At 39.0% G+C, this 22,733-nt stretch overlaps 1 long non-coding RNA gene across 1 annotated transcript; it reads left to right on the forward strand.

Moving 5' to 3' along the window:
* The first annotated feature begins 161 nt into the window (after window positions 1-161).
* Window positions 162-17,152, forward strand: LOC116067338. Its single transcript, XR_004109178.2, has 3 exons — window positions 162-220; window positions 9,043-9,050; window positions 17,141-17,152. It is a non-coding gene; the product is annotated as an uncharacterized LOC116067338 (long non-coding RNA).
* Window positions 17,153-22,733: the final 5,581 nt, after the last annotated feature.

Raw genomic sequence — 22,733 nt, forward strand, 5'->3', positions numbered from 1 at the left:
AGGGTTGTCCCCGTTTATTAAGCCTGCATGAAACATCACGTTTAGAACGCACAGGGCAAAGTATCCAGATGCGCTGGCAGACCCACGATAACATCCGCCGTCGCATGATTACAGTTGAGTGTAAGGGCAGGCGCATTCCCCTCGCACCGCGGTTGTCTTATCCTTATTCCTTTTGAATTCTCCTTCACACCTTTCCTTGACCTCATGACGTTTACCATCGGTGTTAAGGAAAAGTGGTTAGGAGGTCATTTTTTTACTTTTCGACCGCAGCCTTGGTCTTGATACACTCTGGTCTTGGAAATGACTTGGTCTCATTTTAGGTGGTCTTGACTACAACACTGACTGCATGATCTATTTTTTAAATTTTTTTTTTGGTTGGTGTTATTGTAAATGGTGGGTTGTGGAGAGAATACACTGATGGCAGCATTGATTGTATTGCATGTGCAGTGGGGTGTGCATATGGTTGGATTGTGCACTCAGGCTTGAGGCTCTGTAAATCTGAGTGTGATGGAGGGGAGTGACAGGGCTGAGTGCTGCTGCAGTGGGACAGACTTCGCTGGTTCAAGTCGATGGAACCTGGACGATCAATGACACTCGATGACAGCCACAGAGGCTCCATGTTAGGGGCCTCATGGAGCCCGAGGACACTCATTAGGAGTCAGGTACACTAAGTGATAGTGCGGTTCCCCTGGCAATTAACTCCACGAAGCCTACTCTACTTTATTGGGACTTTGTAAAAGCACAGTGAAACAATCTCTGCTTGTCTGACCCTATGAACCATGATTATGTGGTAAATAACAGTAAACAAGATGGCATGCTGTATCTTGCTGAGCACAAACAGTGTGACAGGCAAACAACCTGCCCTCTGTCTCCTACTCTGCTCGCCTGTACACTGCAGCAAAATCAGCAGCTTCATATTTCAGGGGATAAATCTACCTCTTCTAAATTATTATATTTTTTTTGGGGGGGGGGGGAGACATATCCGCTGCATCCCCCCTGTGTGTGTGTGTGTGTGTGTGTGTGTGTGTGTGAGGCAAAAAACAACAACTGCTATCTGAATGTCATTGCACTCAGCTCAAAGAATAGATTTACATCAGATCAGTAGGAGAATAGTTCTAATCGCTGGGGGACATTGAAGCTCTCTGCTGGTTGTGTTACTGCTTACATCTGACAGCAGATAATGGTTTTTATAGGCCACTAGAGCTGTAAGGGGATGAAAAATCCCTGTTATCTTACTTTCATTTTCCTGTATGGACTGATATAATCTCTGTCATCTGCAATTCGGTCTTGATATGGTGAATTTAGATTGCAGGTAATTACCACATCAGACTCTTACACATTTATTATCTAATGGTCACAAGAAAGCAGTTATAGCAATGAGCAGAGGAACAAGAATTTCGAGGTTATGACATTTAAAAAGATTACACGGCCCTGGCCATTTCTAGTTGTATTTAGTGACACAAAATGTTTTATTTGTTTTATTAAAATAGTGTACTGAAAAGACTGGAGAACAATGGCTGTCTGAACAGCAGGGAAAACAGTCACATTTACTTCATAATCGTTCGGCAGAAATATAAAGAGTGTATTATTTGTTGGATGAAAACATGCAAAACACTAGTTTCAAAGAGAAAAACAAGTAATTTTCAATGGACTACCATTATGACTTTGAAATAAATAACTCATACAGAAATACAATAATCATGTTAAAATGCGGGAACATCCCTGATCATACAGTACTGTGTGTGCACATGTTTTGTATGCATGTGCTTGTTTGAGCGTCTGAGCAGTGACATCTCAGGCTGTCATTACCTATCTCAGTGCACACCACCAGAGAACAAGCCAGGCATTAGGATGGGTGGCAGGTGGGAGCCAGGTCCGGGGAAAGATCAATGTAATTTGCAAAGTGCCTTCCACACAATTTCAGTGTTTTTTTTTTGATTATCTCCAGCAGTAAGAGAGAGAGGTACAACAGCGAAGGAGAAGTCATGACTCAACTTAACAGCAAAATGTTAGACCTTTTTAGCCCGACTGTCAGCGATGACACGGGCTAACGGATAAAAATGAAAATGTAGATTTACGATCTGCATGGCCTGTCTGCCATGCAGGCAAATATCTGTGAAACCATCTCTACTTGTTGCAGGGAAACAGGGCAACTATCAGGACATTCTGGTACAGCAGGATTGATACCATTGATACCATACCATGTTCCACTTTACACTTTACACCAGAGATCTGAGATCTCTGAGAGAGGGGGCCTCCAAATTATTGTCAATTTTTTAAAGTCTTCTTCAAAAATGAAAATGCCTTGCAGTTCATCCTAGATTCACTGTGCCACATGTGTAACATTAAGAGATGATTTATACATACCTGCAAACTAGTCGCTTTTCGAAAATCGCTGTTTTGAATGGGAAAATGTCATCCACGTGAATCGTGTAGATCCGAAGAGTTTTTATTTGGGGGGGGGCACCGGACCCGCTGCTAATACGGCACCGGTGCTTTAACGACCGTTATCTACCGGACCGAATTGCAACGCGGATTTTGGTGCCTTATTTAGGTGCCACTGAAATGCCTACGCTTCTCTCTGATGCTCTGAAACGGACGTTAGAGCCAACTTAAACATTACTGCATGTCACACTAGTTAACACTACACTTGGCAGCAGGTAACATTAGCCTACCGTTAGCTAGCAGCTGGAGTAAACACGGTTAAAATGCTGACAGCTAAACGGTTTCAAAGTTTGTCTGTATTTCACTGGAGAGGAACATATGACAGTGTGCAGCTGCTGTTGTTGGAAAAACAACACAGATGTTGCGTTCACTTCAAACTCGCCACACCTGCCTCGTGCTGCATTCAAATTTATTGTAAAATACCCTTTTTCCATCCAGTGGTTGTTTTTGTCGTTTAACAGGAAACTTGTCTACAATGTGTCACCTTTTTCAGCCCTTCTGAGTTTGCAGGTATGTTTATAAAATGCCAACAATTCATATTTTTATTGCTTATGCAAAAAGGGTATGTAAGAAGGCTTTAGGTTGCCTTAACAGTTATTGTAGGCCCAGTTTAATATGCCACTTTATTTAATACAATATGTAGTAGGGGGTCCCTGCTATGTCTCATTTTCAGTTAAGGGGTCCTTGGCTTAAAAAAAAACATTGAAGACCCCTGGTTTACACTGTAAATGATTGCTCTACTCCTGCCTTGCCCCAAAGAGTACATTTTTTTTTTAAATCTAACTTTGTACTGTCTTCACCTGTAAGAGGGCACAAGGAATGATCTGCAATTGTTTCTGGTGTAGTATTCCCATCCAACTTTTCTGTATTTTTTATTAATTATAAACGCAACAAATTATAACAGGATGAACAGCATTTACTACCTTGTGATTCTTATGAGAAAAGCCTGCACCCTTTCTTGCTAAGTAAAGGATAATGTACATGCATGCTTATGTTTTAATAATAATGATTTCCTTTGAAAATGTTTTTACCTCAAATTGACACCTGAGGAGACTAAATAATTTTGGATAGCTTTGTGATATTGTTCTCTCAATGCACAATCATCTATTGCTTCAACTTGTTTGGCCATAAAGTCATTTAGTTATCACTCGTAGGTTTATTTCCCTCAATCCTACTTTGCTTGCACAGTGGCAAAACAAAATCCACGCTGAAGACAAAACAGACACACACTACAGTAGCAGGTCAAGTTTATTTATATCAAGTAAAACCAAGTTTTTCCCAGAGGGCTCACAATCTGCTGATAATGTTGTACAATCTATACAGCTTGTAATTGCCTCCATCATTAAGAAAACAAAAAAGCATCATCGTTCACTGCAGGGAAACATTTACAAGGTAATACAAATTTTGTCACGACGCCAGTCAACAGTAAAGCTACTTCCTGAACATTCAAATTACAGCTATCTGAATAAAAGTGAAGGTTATCTTACATAGTTGCAACTAAGGAAGTTGCATACCGTTGTTTTTGGAGTTAAGGCCAGCTGTGAATAGTCATAACTGAATAAATAACATGATATTTTCCAGTCACATTATGCTTCAAGAAAGCTAAAATGCCTGCACTGCAGATTTCAAAGACTAATATTGGAGTTATCATAAACCGAGGTAGCACCTAAGTTCTCAATCAGATAGAAATGCTGGGCCCTTAGATATTTCCAGGTCAAGGACAGAAACCATTTGGGCTTCCCCTCCTCAGTCTGTGGCTGGATCTTTGCCTCACAGATCTACAGGGACAGAAGCTATAGTAGGACTCTAAAATAAGTCTGATGTGCTGGCACAATCAATGGCTCTCTCACAGCTGCCCTATTTTAGCTCCCTCACTGGCTCACACACTGAACCACTGATCAGCAAACAGCTCAGCATCAACATTCAGAAGTCTCCCACTAGTGACTGCCTTCACCAGATCTCATTTATTTTTTTATTTTCTCTTCTTCTTTCTTTCACTGTCACAGTTGTCACATACACGGTTTGGGAATAGTTCACTTCATGCAATTACATTTAGTATTTTTTTTCTCATTCATTTTTTCATTCTAATACATAATTGCAATTATTTTTTGGCTATTGGAAAGGATGAATTGCATTTTATTTAGATTATTTAAAATCTTTTTAGTTCCAGTTGAACACTGTATTGATATATTAAAGGACTACTTTATCAAGGCTACACTGAAACAGGAGGCATACTGAAATACAAAAATACAAAATAATACATTTTTACAACATAACATTTTGAGACTGATTTTGATGTTCATGTTAGTTTAATACAGTGGTTCATTTAGATAATACGGCAAAGCCGGTGATTTATTCACAACCGGTAAACCCCCCCCCCCCCCCCAAGAAACCTTTTAACTGTTCTTTAACATAAATTCCAGGAATTTTTTTGAATAATAATAATGAAATAAACACTGAAAGCAGTTAAAATGTCACAGCAGAGGAATTGTCATTTGAGGTGTACGCATTGTACAGAGTTGAAGTTTATCTTTGTATGTGAGCAGAGAACACAGCTGATTGTGTAAATTTAAGTGTAAGTACTGTAAGGAGTTGAAGTGAAAGGACTGAAAGCACTCAACATATATCGTTTGAAGAGTAAGGGATGATAGCAGTTAAAGTGTCGGGAAGTGTAAGCTCTGTGAGCTGCTGAGTTGTCAGTGTAAGTGCTGGAAGCAGTTGAAATGTCAATTGATATGTAAGTTATGAAAGCAGTTGAAATGTCCTTTGAAGTGTTAAACTCTGATAACAGTTGAATTATCAGTTGAGATGTAAGCATAGTACGAAGTTTAAGTATGACTTTTTATCTAAGCAGCAGTTGAAGGGTAAGCACTGATCATGTCAAATGTCAGTTGAAGTGTAAAAACTGAGAGCCGTTGAAATATCAGTTAAATAGTAATGATCAGGGATAATGAAGGGACAAGTTTGAACAGTCCAGGCAGTTTTTTAAAAAGTTGAATATTTACAAGATGATGAAAGATATGAAATAATCAAATAGTATCATGTATCACTTCAAGAAGCTGAACATTTTGTAAGTAAAAGCGTCGTCACCCAGAAAACAGTCGTATAAGTCGATTGTGCCAGCAGTTTATAACGACCCATATCTGTCTTTGCTGTTAGGCAGCAACCTCTCGTGACCATGGTAAATATCCTGGTAGTAAACAAAGATGTGAAGTGACAAAGTTTAAGAGCGCCAAATTCCACTTTTGGAGTTAATGTAGGGAGGTGGATGGGTCAAACAAAACAGGACTTTCACTCAGGAGACAGGGTTTAGTGTCCCATGTGAAACCGAAAGTCAAGGATTACTTTAAGATTGTAATAGTTTTAGGTGACTCAGTTCAAGCCAATCCCTGATGATTTCCTAACCCTAAGTATTTTTGTTGCCTAAACTTAACTTGTTCCGTTTCACAATGTAAATTTTGTGTTTAAAACGGCTGCTCTTACGTTAAAATGAACCGTCACATGATTAAAACTTCCACTGCTGTCACATGTTTAAAATGGTCACCGTGCATCAGTAAATAGAACGGTCATATATGTCAGTCTGGGAGTCACTGGCAACTGACCTATTCTGTTGTTTAGGTATGAGAATGTGTTGCTGTTGATAAGTACAGTACGTGAACAGCGAAAAAGCAACCAAAAATATTAAGAGTGTGCTACACTGAAGTAAGCACACTAATAAGGAGGCTGGCTTACAAAACACTGAAAGCCATAAAGGTTCTGTAATTTCAAATTGTAACGATAAAAACCATCAGTCAAGCTGGACATATAGTAACATGAGAATGTCCATTTCTGCCAGAGCTAGGTGATTGCACAGAGAATGTAGCCCACTAATGGTATCTATAAATCAGAAACTATGGAGTAAAAGCTCTTTGTCTGGCTGGTTACTTTACCAGAGGACCCGTTGGAGGCTAAAAGAGCTGAGTGACCACAGGTCAGACTAAACAGCTCAGTTCAGTTCAACTATATCAGGAAAAATGGCAAGAATGACTTCATATCTATGAACCAGAGAAATAAAGAAATTCCCACCACCAAATGTATCATGTAAATGGAACTCTGAGCCCTATTCTTAGCTGGACTTTCTGCAATAGCTCAAGCTGTAAGTAATAGAGTTTGGTAAAATTGAGATTGTCTCGGTGAGAAACTGCAGAATGAGTTGTGTGCCAGAGAGCAGGAAGTGCGGCGTGTCTTTTCATTTTGTGAAGATATTGAAGCAAGAAGAAAGACTGGAAGAACTGTTGATTGGAAAACTTTTTTGGTTTCCTTTGTGTCGTCTGTTGTACTGTTACACATGTACGGCATCTCACTGTTCGCTGCCTACATCTGAAATAAGATACTATTGTACAGTATATCCCAAAAGTTCAGAATCAAAGAATCAAAGTTAGTGAATGTCACAATGCATAATCAACGCTATTCTTCTGACATATATAGCAATTGTAAGTCGCTTTGGATAAAGCGTCAGCTAAATGACATGTAATGTAATAATGTAATCTGAATGTGTTTTATGAAGCTTGGGGGCCAGAAAAAATGCAGTCATGAGGTTTGAAATAATTGATGTATTTTATCTTTGTGCATTTCAGCACAAAATCCACTACACACCAAAATCCAAAGATGTCTGAGGTCTGCAAGTATTAACAGATGCATGAGAGCAGATCTATTTTTAATGTAATCTCTTTTATCTGTCCCAAGCAGCTTTTTATTTTCTTCAAGTTACAAGCTCAGGAATGAAGCATTATATTGTAGACATGTACAAAGTACATATACATAAAAATAATGTGATACTATACATGAGCAGAAGAACAAGTTCTTGGGTCCACTTGGATTTGCAAGGAATAGATAAGAATAGTGCCAAGATTTCACAATGGAACAAAAGTATCACAACATTCATATGAATGTCTTAAACCACTTCTGCAGCATGATGCGCTTCCATATGCTCCAAAGTCTTTTGCATGACTTTGTTGAGCTTGTGAGCAAGCTGGTTTCTTTGTCTTGGTGCATGAAAGTGCCCATCTCAATGTCATAACTCACTCATTGGCTAGTCTAATGCTGCACTTCTTGTTAACAAAACGGAGCATGGCTGAGCAGGGGCACATTCAATCTCAAAAAGGTGTGCACCGTTTTGCTATGGTTTCCGGTTCGAACGACATGTTTCCTCAAAATGGTGTAAAATGATGTGTGCAACAAGCTTTGAGGTACATTATCTCTCGTTTGCTGGGTCTTTAAGATGTCTTACCCAGTCTCTATGTAAATTTGTTTTATCAAAACGGCAGTGTGATTGAGTCTTCAACGCAAACGTTTTGTCGGGGCTGACCACGCCCCAGAAGGTTAATTTACGGTCAGGGATTGAGCAAAGATAAAAGTGAAACACTGAATCGGGTGGTAATAACTAGCCTTATTGACTCTGTTTTTCTGTTGATAGAGCAAGTAACTGTAACTTTCTACCTATAATCTACAGTAGCAATTCCGACAAATTAACCTGCCGGAAGCGGGTTTGGCAGGGTAGCCAGTAAAAAAGGCTAAGAAAGAGGTAACGTGTGCAAAGTTTGCAAACTTGACAGGATTGTGTGTGAGGATTGAAATGGGATTTGGGAGTCCTCTGGGGATCATGAATGTCTGCAAGCTATAGTCTGCATGCTAGATTTTAATTCAGAAAATCAAGTGCTTTTATGCTATCCATTCATTTAAAGTGCTCATATTATGCTCCTTTTCAGGTTCATAATTGTATTTAGAGGTTATATCAGAATAGGTTTACATGGTTTCATTTTCAAAAAAGACCATATTTTTGTTGTACTGCACATTGCTGCAGCTCCTCTTTTCACCCTGTGTGTTGAGCTCTCTGTTTTAGCTACAGAGTGAGGCATCTCACTTCTATTCCATCTTTGTTTAGAGTCGCACATGCTGCAGTAGCTAGCACTACTAGCCAGTCAGTTCCAGAGTATGAGGGAGCCACACTAGCAGCTAGGCGAGCATTATAACGTGTGTTACAAAGTGACGTACGTTTGTCACGGAAGTAAAGGCTGGACTACAATAGAGCTGTTTGGAGCAGTTTGTGAACAGTGTTCTCTGTTGGAGATGGTAAGTTCCTTTGGGGTGGACTTTGGGCTTTTTCACTTTGTAAACCCATTACATGCACAAAAACGATATATAACAAAATAAAGGAAAGGGAAAAAGCATAATATGAGCACTTTAAGAAAAAACTTTTAAGGTGGCCTTTATTTCAACGACATAGACTTTCAAGGATTTTCAAGGCTAGAGGGAATGTACCGCAGAGATCTTGGGCTTAGTAACTGAGCAAAATTGTATTCCAACTGATGTGTTTCTCTCACTATATGGGCTGAGGGGCACTTTCAATACGGGAGAGAGTAAGAGAGAGGAAAGAGAGAGGTGAATGACTGGCAGCCATGAGAATGTCATTAGGATTAGCTGTAAAATGTAGGCCATCCTCCATTTTCCTGGTATGGTACACAGAGCAGAGAGAGCAGCAGAGAACACCTTATGTGTGCAGTAAAGCAAATATACAGCACAGAGAGAAGGAAATATCAAGCAATTCAGTATTTTAAGAGGTTTTGGTGTGGTTTATTACTTTCACCGTGTTTTTATAGATTTTAATCATCATACATCTTTGGGAGGAAGACAGCTAAGAAAATAACATGGTTGTGTGTCCTTGATCTTTAAGAGGTACGTCATTCTGTTCAATTGCAGGTTAACAATGAAAATAAATAAATTTACATTGCATTTTGACAAGTAAAGACTCAGTTTGTCAACACAATTTTCTTCTGTTCCAGGGTGGGAGTTGTTGTTTGGTCAAAAAACATTCCGTTTTTTTGTCCATGATCATTACAGAAAGAATGTATTTTAGAAAGTACATTTACTGAGCTTTTAATTGCAGATTTGTATTGAAATTTCATTCTATTCACATGTTGATAGGGGTTTGGTGCTTCCTTGTTGTGTGTGACGATGTCATAGCCTAGATGCCAAATATTAACACTGTACATATTCTACATTAACATCATAATCCATTTCAATGGTTAAAAATCATGTATGTTTTTGGATCAGGTATGATTTTTACTGTATATGACTTGGCATTTACATTGCATCACAAATATTAAAAACATATTGGATAAAGCAGGTCTCTATGTAGATAAATGTTCAGTTCCATCAGCTGCAGACATCAACCTTTTCACAGCAGGGTGTCAAAAATCCGTAACTCATGTTGCCAAATCTTAACAGCAGTGGGAACCTGATAGGTGTTATTTTTCTCACTTTGTACACGAGAAAGCACTAAATTGTTGTTGATGAAACATTAGATAATGCTCAGCTCAGCCATGCAGGGGAGAGTTCACATTTCACACCATAATTGGTAGTAGAGCATCAGAGGCACAAGTCGTGTCTGTCTAACGAAAAATCACAACAGAGTCAAATAATTAAATGCCACCGCAAGTACTCTGCAAGTACTGTTTATTCTTCCGAGGCTGAGAGAATATGCTACTTAGTTAGTCATTGGAAAGCCTCAAACACATGATTGATTAAAACAGCAGAATCAGACAGATACACAGAACTGCATTATTTGGTTGTGCTGAGTAATACGGACTACTGAGAAGAATATTATTATGGCAAGTGGCAACAGCAGATGACTCACTTTACTCTTTATATGTACAAACTTAAAACTGAGTGAAAAGGTGTTTTCTGGAAAAAGAAAACTTGTTTTGCCAGTACAGTGCGTTATTACAGAGCTAGTGTGTAAAAATGGTTGAGGACATTGTGGGACCTATTCATGTCGAGTCTTTGTGAAAAACAAATGAATACAAAATCTGATGATATTTTAATCCCTCCAGTCCCCTGGGTGATGTGGGGAGTCTGCCGCCACATTATGACTTCTGTGGTTTAAGTCGCTATTCAAACTGCTCTTCAGATTTTGTTGTAGGATGAACTGGCATCACTGGGCCTGAACTGATCCAGTGGATTTATATAAAAGCTCTCTCCTAAATCCTAACCCTGGCAGCAACCATGAATCTGAGATGACATCACATACAGTAATCTTTCTTTGAAAAGGTACAGTATATATTCAAAAATAAATACAAAAAACAGTGTAAGATAAAGTATAAAACATGCATTATAAAATATATAAAAGGATATGAACAAGTTATAAAGTATGAATTGTTGTAAAGTCTTGATCTGCAAAGTAACAGCTACTATAGCTATCACATAAATACACATTATCTTTGAAACATCAGTAGTGGCAAAACAAATGTATGGGGGGAGGAGTACAAGATGTCATGAAATTAAATTACTCAAATAAGTTCTTTATACTACCTGCTTCAGTAAATGTAGTTAGTTACTTTCTCAGATGGACCATTAACTTTAAATATGAACTTTACTTTTTTGAATATTTTGAATGACCAACAGCATTTGTTCTACGGAGCCCCGGAAGGATCACAGATATAATTGTGTTTATATTGAGGCCACGAAATGCTATTGCGTGGCAATACAATTCCTTCCCACGTTATAAATAACTCGTGGCCACAAGATGCCTATTCGTTCACACATTTTAATTAATTCTTGGCCACAAGATACTAATTTGTTAGCAAGTTTTAATTAATTCATGGCCAAGAGTTACTAATTCGTTCGCACGTTTTATTAACTTGTGTGAGAGTGTATGAAAAAGAGACAGCATGGAAAGCTTTTCTCCCCAAAGCATAGTGTGCACAGCGCCTGCTCCAGCGGTCACCTGCTGAAGGAGCTCCTCCTTGGTGATAGGCTACTATTTGATTAAGTTAATCAACACGGGTTCGGAAAGATGTTGAATAACAATTGTTTGCAGACTGGGCAAACGTCCCCGAGACAACATGCAGCCGCTCTCCGGGACTCACGTCATGGTGAATTTCAGCAGATGCCAGGCAGATAGTCCCATGGATGTATTAAGAAACGTTTGCTACACCTCCTAGAGCCCTGCATTTTGCATGTACCCTTGCAACACAAATTTTCTGGTAACAGTCTTGGTCACGCAAAATTATAGCTTTACATTACTTAAAATGCTTAAATAAGATAGATAATTCGTTACACAACTACGTATAGCATACATTTAGTTTATAGAGTGCTTTTCATGATACTACTGAAAGACAATTTACACAGGTTCTAATTATCATATACATATATACATATACATACATAAAACAGCACATTATAAGACACACTAAAAGCTATTCTGAAATGAAACTCAATCACATAGATTTTTGATAATTAGCCTACCGTGGTACTATAGGCTACTGTACAATCATACTATAGATAAACAAGCGATTTTCAGGGGTCCGTGCGCCAGTTGCATGGTTCAAAAGGGTTGTACTTAGTTGTCTTAATTACAGTTTTTCTTGATTGCTTTGATGCAGCAGTCAACTCAAACTCCACATTTTCCAAAACAGTCAACACACAGGCCGAAACAGTGGCACTCATGGTTAAAATGACACATTTTGTTTGCAAAAGGCTCTAACCGTGCCAAAACATTTAAAATATGCAACAAAAGCTAATTTTGCCTTCAAACAACACAACTTGCAAACAAGTGTATGAGCTCTTCCAATCAACCATTACACAGTGGACTACAAAATACAAAATACAGCACTCAGTGCAAATCAGTGCACCATTGCTTGTCATTGTAGCCTATTACTGTATGTAGCTTTCATGCCAGTGACATTTGTTGGCAAATTTGACTTCTTATAAAGAATTGGATCCAGAATCAGAAATGCTTTGACGCACATGTTATTGATTCCATTGATTCTTATTTTCAAACTATGGCTGAAAACTGAAATACTGTAAATATTACACAAAATACATGTAAACCAAAATAAAATATATTCGAGTATAAGAAATTAAGAAAATAACAATAAAATCTCTTACAGTAAAGTATAAACATCTATTACTGTAGAGTATAAGAAATAGCCACTATTGATACTCAGCCTCTTCTGTCTTGATGATGGGGTCACATGGCCATGATTGATAACGTGATCAATAATAGTTGACCGAATTTCATCAGCAACCTGAGCCCTTCCAACTATACCTCCACCTCGCACTCGGACTCCTCTTCCTCGGACCCCTCTACCTCTTCCTCTCACTCTCATCTGCCTTTGACCTCTTCCATCCATGTTGGCAAAGAACAACACAGACGCTGCACCTTTAAGGCCTGCAGACTGATTGCTAATTGAAGATTTGTGTGAAGGAGTGTCAAACAGGTGCTTCAGTGATTTCTTACTGATGGAGGTAGTTTCTAATAGTTAGGAACAGATGGTTTCTGTTTGGTTACCATAGCTAAAACAATGGAGTTTGGCCTGCTTGAATGACATCCGTGTTAATTGTTCTGCAAAAGGGTGGGGAAAATGTGCCAATCCAATGAGAAAGGGTTAACACATTTGCAAGCGGTGTCTTCTGCTCTGCTAAGACAGTGATGATGAAAACCGAGTGGATCCCAGTTTCTTTAAGCAGGTCAAAGCAATCAAGAAAAACTGTAATCATGTGTGTTTTGGGCGAAACATGCAATAAACCAATCAGAGTGTCATCTCCCATTCCCTGTAAAAGCCAGGCGCGTTTGTACCTTGACGCATTGCTATTATGATGGCGGATTTGCTAAGCAGGAAGGAGAATATGAGAGGAAGAAGAGGAGAAGAAACTGATCTGCTCGTGCGTGAAGTGAAAGCGCGTGAGCAGATCATATCATAATAGTATTTCCCATTGTAATAATTTTATTTTAAACTTTTGCATGCTTGTGTGCTGCTGCGCGTCCCTGTGTGTGTACAAGGCATAGTGTGCGCGTGCTGTGAACGAGCCTAGGCACATTTTATTAATGCGCTGTTAAAATAACAATGAAATGCAGCGTTATTGACTTTAGACCAGGTTTTTGTTGGTCAATGGCGCGATCACTTCCCGCTGCCTCAAGATAGAAATAAGCCAAGAATGCACCTGAAGACAGGTGCATTTGCTATTTAAACGACGTGGGCGCTGGACGGGAAATTGACAACTGCGTCTTAAACTAACAAAGATACTTGCGTCGGGCTTTGCGCTGCGCTGGGTACAAGATAGGGACCTAGATCTTTGTTCACATTCTGTCTACTACCAACACTCAAAACTGGTTTCTTTTAAAGGAACACGCCGACTTATTGGGACTTTAGCTTATTCACCGTAACCCCCAGAGTTAGATAAGTCCATACATACCCTTCTCATTTCTGTGCGTGTTGTAACTCTGTCAGACGGCTCCACCGGTAGCTTAGCCTAGCACGGATCCTGAAGGTAATCGGTTCCAACTAGCCTACTGCTCCGAATAAGTGACAAAATAACGCCAACATGTTCCTATTTACATGTTGTGATTTGTATAGTCACAGCATGTACAAATAACAAGGTCGCATGAGACACAGCCATCTTCTAACCGTATACAAACTGGGAACTATATTCTCAGAAAGGCGAAGCATTGCTGATCTGCTCGGGGCTTCTCAGGTGCTGCAATCATATCACTCTGCCCAGTAGTAGCAGTAGCAGAAGTAGCTCACACACTTTTAGCATTCAGAACAGTAATATTCTAACCTGCTGTATGCATGCAGAAGATGGCTTGGAAGAATACTATAAAATGTTCTTAATGGTTTAGAAAATTGTAAAGTGAGCTTTACCCTGACCCTGTAGCTTTTTCCATAATACAATACAAAACTACTCTGTCTCTCCGTATTACAGGTTAGAGACAGAGACAGAAGACGTAACACCTGCAGGTGGCATTTATTTGTTTGGCAGCAAGGGGGAAAATATCTTTTACAAAGTGTAGAGTGGCTCATTGGATCCAGTCAGGCCCACAGTGTCTATCATTGTATTAAGGATTTCTAACATTGTCATTAGTAGGTGAGTTGCAGTTTTATTGTAAACTCTTGACCACATTAAACTGGTAATAAAAAATATGGTAAAAGGTATAAATTCAAGGTGATTTAATAATAGATTCAGTCAGCTCTGAATTGTGCAGTTTACTTCCCCCTGGCAATTGAACATCATTTATTGAAGAGGGTAAAAAAGCTCTTGATAGCTTCATCACTTACAATGAGTTTGTATTCAAGACATATTTGTACCATTGCATTTAACCCTTATAATTGTCTGAAAATAAATCCTCTTTAAGAGCTCTAAAAGAGAAGGGTTGGATATGAGTGAAACCCGGCTAATAAACTAGAAAACTACAGCTTTCTCTAGAAATTTTGGATTATTCAGCAGCATTCTGTTCCCTCAAAGATCAATGCTGTCAAACTGTTTGCGATTGATTAACAACGAATTTGTGTGTCAAAGTTCACCATAGTTAAACTCATTGTGAACATTTGGCGCGGATTCACTTTGCCCCCATGAACAAATCCTCTTATTGCCGTGATTCCATTCCCATAAAGTGACTTTGCTATGAAATGTTGGCTGTTTTAAAAACGGATGTGACCGACCTAAGGTACAGTCATAATAATCTTCTCTCTACCAAACTCGCCCTGCACTCAGCCATCAACGTCATATCATTTTGATATTATATTCATCTAATAACTTTAAGGTCTTAATGTTAATTGTGTTTTTAATATTAAATAAAAGGTTGCCATATTGCTGAAATTAATTTATGAAGTGCAGGAAAGTTGGCTTGGTTCCTGACCATTTTTCTTATGGATATGGAATTTTCCAAAAAGAATAAATAGTTGTATAATAAACATCATGTTATTTTCAATAGTATCTTGACAATATAGCATCACATCAAACATGTATTTCAATGTTTATCTTGTGTCCTTTTTTAGAAATGTGTCTACCTCCACCCAGAACATTCTTGTATATATACAGTCCACAGAAATCACACATATAATCAATATCTAGGTTGAATAATGTGACCATACTTGCATTAGTACAAGCAGTTTGGTGATGTCACATCATTTTCACTTTCAACCTGTGCAGAGGTCTAATCAGCCAGAATAACTAAAAAAACACATTAACACATAAACCTAATCAGGAAGTATCCTGCTGCTATATATATATATATATATATATATATATATATATATATATATATATATATATATATATATATATATATATATATATATATATATATATGGAATAATTAGCACACTGAACACACAACGCTGTTTGGTTACACATAGGATGTTTGACTGCCTCAGGTGTGGCAGTTGAATTAAAATGATATATCAAGCAGTGTAATGAAATGCTACATCTTTGCAGTATTAGTGCAGTACTAGAAGTCCTCATTGTTTTCAAACAGCAGGCAAACACCTTGACTGTGTGATGGACCAACATTTGCTAAGCTACACTGGTAAGGTAATATTACTTAAATGTCTCATTATTTCCAGTTTAATTCAACAAGGAAAACAAATGAATAACAGAATTATTGGAAACAGGTTTCTGTTATTGAAAGACTAAGGCTGTCTCTATTACAGTTTTTCTCAGTCGCTTTGGTAAATAGCAAAACACCATGGATTACCTGCAAAAGCCAGTCTCTTGCTCAAAATCCTTAGTGCATCTCTCAAAAGTAAATATCTGTGTCAATGAACATGTCAGTGCCATCAGAATGACAAGTCCTTGTGTCATTGTGTACGGATAAGAAAGTCAAATTGCTTAGTCATGTTGTCAATATGACAGTGTTCTCTGGAGGGATGTTCTGATGTAAACTATGGCTAAAGTTTTGATGACAATTATTGTAAATTGTAGTTTACACCTTAGTGTATGTGGGAGTTTGATTGCAAGAGACTGGACAAGATTCACATTTACGCTTTTACTGTTTGTACTGTAATTTGTTGACAGACCATGTTATTGCGATACAGAAGAAAAACAAAAGTAGAAATGTGAACATAGGACATCTCCTTAGGGAAAACTGTACATGCAGTGCTGTAGGAATTACAGTGCAGTCTTCCTACACCTCCTGACGTTCATTCTAACATTGTGTTGTGCTCCGGCTATATATTTCAATCAGGAGAGACTTTGTTGCAGATATACAAGGATTTATTGTACAAATGCATGATATGACATATACAGTCTTTGGAGATTAGACTCCATCATTATGAAATGATATATATATTAAGGGGATTAGAAAGCCAGAAGCTGATCCCCCCGATGGAGTCTAGACACTGATGGTGGTGTGAGGAACCCGAAAACCGAACAGAGGAGCCGATGGCAGTCCTTTCGGAGGAGGAACCAGGAGCCGTGCACGAGGAAGACCGGAGGAGCAAGGGGAGGAGGAGAGTTGTGCTCTTAGCCTGAAATGACAACTGAGCAGCAGAGAGAGACAGGTTTAAAACAGGGATGTCATGCTGTGATTGGCTCGTGAAATTCAAGGCCGCTTCTGATTAGTTAGATAAAAGTGAATGCCTCTAACAGCTGTTCAGTTTTAGAAGAGAGAGAAATGTGATTGAATTTAGAAGTCTTCCTGTCAGAATTTACGCTGAGCTCCATATACTTGCCAGTTGATGGTTCATGAGATGCACCTTCGTTAGAGAAAGTCAAGATTCATCTGGGAGCAATTTACCAATTCAGGACAGATTTAGAAAAAAAGTCGAATGGCAATGTATAGAAATATGCTTGACATATTATGACAACTTGTTCAACCATTTTGCATGTAAAGACTCATGCTGTGAGCTAATGCCTAAATGTTATGGGGGGTGAGACTATTCAACAGAGACCCATTACAATACATTTTGATCAACATGACATAAGCAATTGATAATGTAGGAAACCGCAGAGAATTGTACATAATCATTTGCATGGATGTACCAAAGCATTTGCAACTTGTTCTAAGAAATGAGAAACTGCTTTTTTGATGTGCACAATGATGTGAAGGTTGAACAGGTAGTTTTGAGAATTTCAATGCTGATCTGAGAAATGTACCAAAGCGACTGAGAAAAACTGTAAGTCAGAAACGCAATCAAGGCAACCCTTCTGGGGAGGAGTGGAAAGCACAATTAGAGAAGTCTTGCAGTATAATTTTATTTGGACTTGCTTATCATTCTACCTGGGTAATATGGACACTGAATTACCAAAGAAAGACAGATACCTCCTTAAAATCTTCATGGCCGCGAGCAAAAAAGCCATAACAAGAAGATGGCTCAACACAGAACCTCCCATGGTTAAGTGGAGAGTCATAATTAAAGATATCCAAACTATGGAACTGATGACTTTTAGCCTCAGATTACAAAGGGACGAAGGTGATGCCCTCTGGGAAAAATGGAACGCCTATATTATAAGAAGGGTTGATAGCCTGCCTTAATGCCTTGTATATTTTGGTTAAGGAGAACAATGGCCATATCGCTGTAATCAATGGCGACCTACTCGCATCCCCACAGTTCTCTCACGTTTCGTTCTTGTTAATGTGCGCAAGTGTATGTGTGCAATTATGTACATATGAGTATGTTTCGACTTTTTGGACAAGTGAACACGTGCATGTATGTGTACAGGTGCGCAGGCATATGTGTGCATTTCTTCTGTTTTTGTTTCTTGTTTTTCCCTTTTTTGTTACTTTTGTTTCAGTAAGGGCACTACGTGGCTAGCATATGATTTATATTGTCGCATCATATTGTAACCATACTTACTGGTATTCATTGTATTGCTGCTGCCCATGCTTTGTACAAAAACTTGAAAAATAAAGTATAAAAAAAGAAAAGAAAAAAGAAACTCAATCAAGGCGAATTACTAGAATAATACCAAGTGCAGTCAGACCAGCTGTGATCATTTTCTTTTATAATTAGCATTGCCACCAAACAATAAATGACTTTCAAAAATAATTAAGCCTCCCTCAGTTAGAAGCATTATAAACTGATGGACGAGTGGTTATTTTCCCTATGATGTTAAATAAGGTTTTCCAAGCATTGTTTTTTTTGCTTGAGGACATGTTGAATGAGTCGCTGTGATTCTGTGCTCATGTATGAAAAATCTTGGAAACACTTTACTTGAAGGTATCTACATAAGAGTGACACGACACTGTCATGAACACATGACACTGTCATGACACAGTCATGATACATGAACCCTAACCCTAACTCTAACTCTAACTCTAACCCTAACCCTAACTTGCCATGACAAAAACCAAAGACACTTACTAAAGAAGCGTTATGTCATAAACGTTTATGACACGTTCATGACAGTGTCATGTCACTCTTATGTAGATACCTTCAAGTAAAGTGTAACCAAAATTTTCTGTCAGTCTCGGCCTTAACTTGCAGTGTAGCTGGTCTGCGAACAACTATAGCGCTAAGTGTGAGTTGAAGGATTGGGAACTTGTTTTCAAGATGACATAACTGCTGCATTTGTGATGTGTCATTCAAATTCCTTTTCTTTGATTTTCCACAAATAAAACTCTCAACCTGGAAGTGCTTCCAAACTGCTAATCAAACTACCGACTGTAGGCGTGTTCAAGATGAGCTGCGCCTCTCCTGTAAAGTGGACGGGTGCAGGCAACAGCAGCCGGGGGCAAAAAGCCCCGGTGATGTCGGACAGTTTCCAGCCGTTTCCAGCAGTCTACAGTCTGAACAGGAAGTCACAGAAACGTACTCAAATTCTGCTAGGTCTGATTCTGATTTACTAAAATGTTGTCAGACCCATATATCAGCTTGGACTCAGTCTCCAGTTTTTTTGTATTATGACAGAGTAGCTGTTAAAATGCTCTACATGCAATATGTTGCTGATGTTAATGTTATGTCACACGTGTTCTGTTACCTACCCTAGAAATCTAGACGCACCCTAGCGGCAGCAAATGTAATTTGCAGCCAGGGGGTTTAGTAACTCTCCGTTGGCTTGCGAGCTGGAAAAATCAAACTCTGGCCGGGCCAATCACATCGTGTATAGAGTCGGTGGGCAGGCTTATGGCTGCTGCTGCTGGCGAACAGCAGTCTTTCAAAACGGCTTTGGCTGCGACTCTGGAAGACTTGGAGTTAAGCTTTTCTTTGAGAAAAGAACAAAGAACGGCACTGAAGTCATTCTTAAAAAAGGAAGATATGTTCGGAGTTTTGCCGACGGATACGGCAAAAGTTTAATCTATCAACTAGCTCCGCTACCTTCTTCGTTGCTCTGCTTGGTTGTAGCGCTATCTGCGTGCAAAGGTGAGTTCCCAGACCCAACATCTTGATGTGGGTCTGGCTTGTCAGGCTATCTGTTAACAGAATAAGGGCCCTACTTTAACCATCCAAGCGCACGGCGTGAAGCGCCTGGCGCAGGTGCGTTTAGGTGTACGAATCCACTTTTGTTAGTTTAACGGCGGAAAAAAGGGTCCGAGCACCAGGCTCGCCATGGTTCAAAAGGGTTGTACTTAGTGTCTTAATTAATCATAGGTGTGTTTTGGGCGTAACATGCAATAAAGCAATCAGAGTGTCATCTCCCATTCCCTTTAAAAGCCAAGCGCGTTTGTACCATGGCACATTGCTACTATGATGGTGGATTTGCTAAGCAGGAAGGAGAGATTTTCTCAGAAACTGATCTACTCGTGCGTGAAGTTGAAGCACGCAAGCAGATCATATCAAAATACTATTTCACATTGTAATGTTTTTATTTTTAATCTTCTGCATGTTTGTGTGCTGCTGTGCACATGTGTGTAACAAGCATAGTGTGTGCGCGCTGTGTACGAGCCTAGGCACATTTTAGTAATGCGCTGTTAAAATAACAATGAAATGCTGCATTACTGACTTTAGACCAGGTTTTTGTTGGTCAATGGCGAGATCACTTTCCACTGCCTCAAGATAGCAATACGCCAAGAATGCACCTGAACACACCTCCCTGTAAGACCAGCACGCCCATGGGCGCAAAGATGGACGCAAGTACATTTGCTACTTAAACATCGTTGGTATCAAGTCGGACAAATCTAACCGGCATGCATTGGGCGGCAATCGCCAGTTATCGATTCTGCGCAGGCCTGGCTCATCTCGAATGAGCCTTTTGCTATTTGTTTAGTGATGGCTGGTACTTTGTTATTAAGAGTGTAGGATGGATGATGACGAAGTATGTGAAGTTGGTATTGATGACTCTAACAGAAATTTAAAAAGAAAATAGCCAATCCATTGGCGTTCACACCCATGCATCTGTTATCACAATACAGCTGTTTAACTATGACTGCTGCATTGAGGGAGTTGCAAAAGCACAGGTCAGCATGGAAAACCCATTTAAGAAAACTCATTAGTGGAAGTCTATCCTGCCTTTTCCAAAATATATTAAATTAAGTTACATTAAATGTACTGAAATAATAATAGCTTTCTGCAAATTTGTACAGTAATCATAGTTTGATATTTGGATGATCTTTTTTTTAAAACCCAAGAACTTGCATTCATTTCAAAGGAACTTATAAGATGAGAGGAAAAGGCAATTTATCTCAGTATGTTTTGCTTATACGAAAGAGCGGTCTGGCTTCATTGTGCCGTCTGAGGTCATTTAGTTTCAGAGCGGCTCTCTGGCCCCTGGGACTATCTACCTGAATCATCCATTAATCTTCAGCTCTAACAGAGGTCTCTTCCATTGGCTGGTTAAACAATGGCCTTTTGTCAGAATAATATAAAAACATGTCATTCTACCAATAAGAAGCACTTACTGCTTGACCTGTGTTCATTTTCACTCATCATGAGGCTGTACTTTTTTTGTTTTTGTTGTATGGTTTGGATAATGGTGATTTTTAAATAAGAAAGACATGTAGTGTTTACAAATTACTTATATGAAGTAGAACCAGGTTCACAGCATATCCATTGCTTGTCAGCTAAACATCTCTAAAGAGAGAAGTGGATCTGAGGCACAAGAATCCAGGAAATCCTGTCATTGCATTTTTGTGCACATTAGTAGTCAGGACCGTTCACATTGCCATAAGCTAGGCTAGGAGAAATAAAGATTTGTCAACAATGAATGTGCAGCACTCCTCAGAACATCTGAAAAGTGTTCTTTTTAAAAGGATGCCAACCTGGCTGTGTACAGTAGGGGATACACTTATATAATTCCGTGGGAAATGTAGATAAGGGAGTTCGAGGGTGAAGGCGAAGCTCCCTATTTATCAGTCAGTATGTGTTTCAATCCTCTGATGTGGCCAGGAGGTGCATAGAGTAAGATAACAAATACAAGGGCACACAATCTGTTAGTTCACACAAGTTAGTTTTTAGGCATCTGGGCTTAGCTTCAGGGACAGGAGGACAAAGGAGCTCGGAGTCAAACTGCTGCACCTTCATATTGAAAGGAGTTAGTTGAGGTGATTTGGGCATGGATGCCTCCCTATGGAGGTATTCTAGATAGATCCAACTGGGAGGAGACCTTGGTGCACACCCAAAGTATTATAATTTATATATCCCAGCTGGCCTGAGAATGACATACAGTATGATCCTCCAAGAGCTAAAGGGTGTGACTAGGGAGAAGACCTGCTTAGCGTGCTGCCATCGCAACACTTGAGAAATGGATTTGCCAATGCTAATAAGCGGTAGAAAATAGATGAATGGATATAGCTATGGGCAGGAGTTAATACAGTCCAGTGAACTGCAGGCCTTCACTTTGGTTGATGGAGTGACATGGCTTGTGCCGAGTGAAAGAGGCGTTGGATAACCAAGGGATAGATTTATTTTGTGAATAGGTGTGTGTTAAGCAGAGTTTCCTCCCTGAATTTGGGTACGAAACCCAAAAAGTCCTCATACCTAACTAATAAAATATGTTGGTTGTTAGTGACTTTCTCAAAGACCCAGATGAGCATTTGTCCAAACCATGGTATGATGAAGACTTACTAGTAAACTAATAAGCATGCATCTGTAGTTGTCATATGTTGTCAAAGCCTTCAATAATTAACCAAACGTTATGATGATTGGAAATGTCTTCCTCTGCAATGAGGTAAAAGGTTTATCAATTGTGCTCTAGAAATTTGTTTTTAATAGATTTATTAAATAACAAAAATAACATTTCAGTTAATAGTCACTGGTTACAGACACTTTATTTCTTGATTCTGAATGCATACTGTATTCTTAATGTCTTTTATAACCTGGTCCTTTCAATTGAACTATTAACAATGGAAGAGTAATATTCAGATCTGATGTTAAACAAATACACATTATAATCACATTATTGCCTTACTGTGGTTATTTGCCAATATTTGAATAATGAAGTTAAAACTCCAGATCCTTGCCCATTGCTGCTGTGTATAATGAGCAACACACACAAAGGTTTTATTATGTGTATGGATTTTACTTCTTTTCCCACATCAGCAGCCTCTGCAGGGTGCAAACTAGCTAATTTGCGGGGCTTGGGAGTCCATA

This window comes from Sander lucioperca, chromosome 3 (genome assembly GCF_008315115.2).
Source record: "Sander lucioperca isolate FBNREF2018 chromosome 3, SLUC_FBN_1.2, whole genome shotgun sequence".
Classification (NCBI taxonomy): Eukaryota; Metazoa; Chordata; class Actinopteri; order Perciformes; family Percidae; genus Sander; species Sander lucioperca.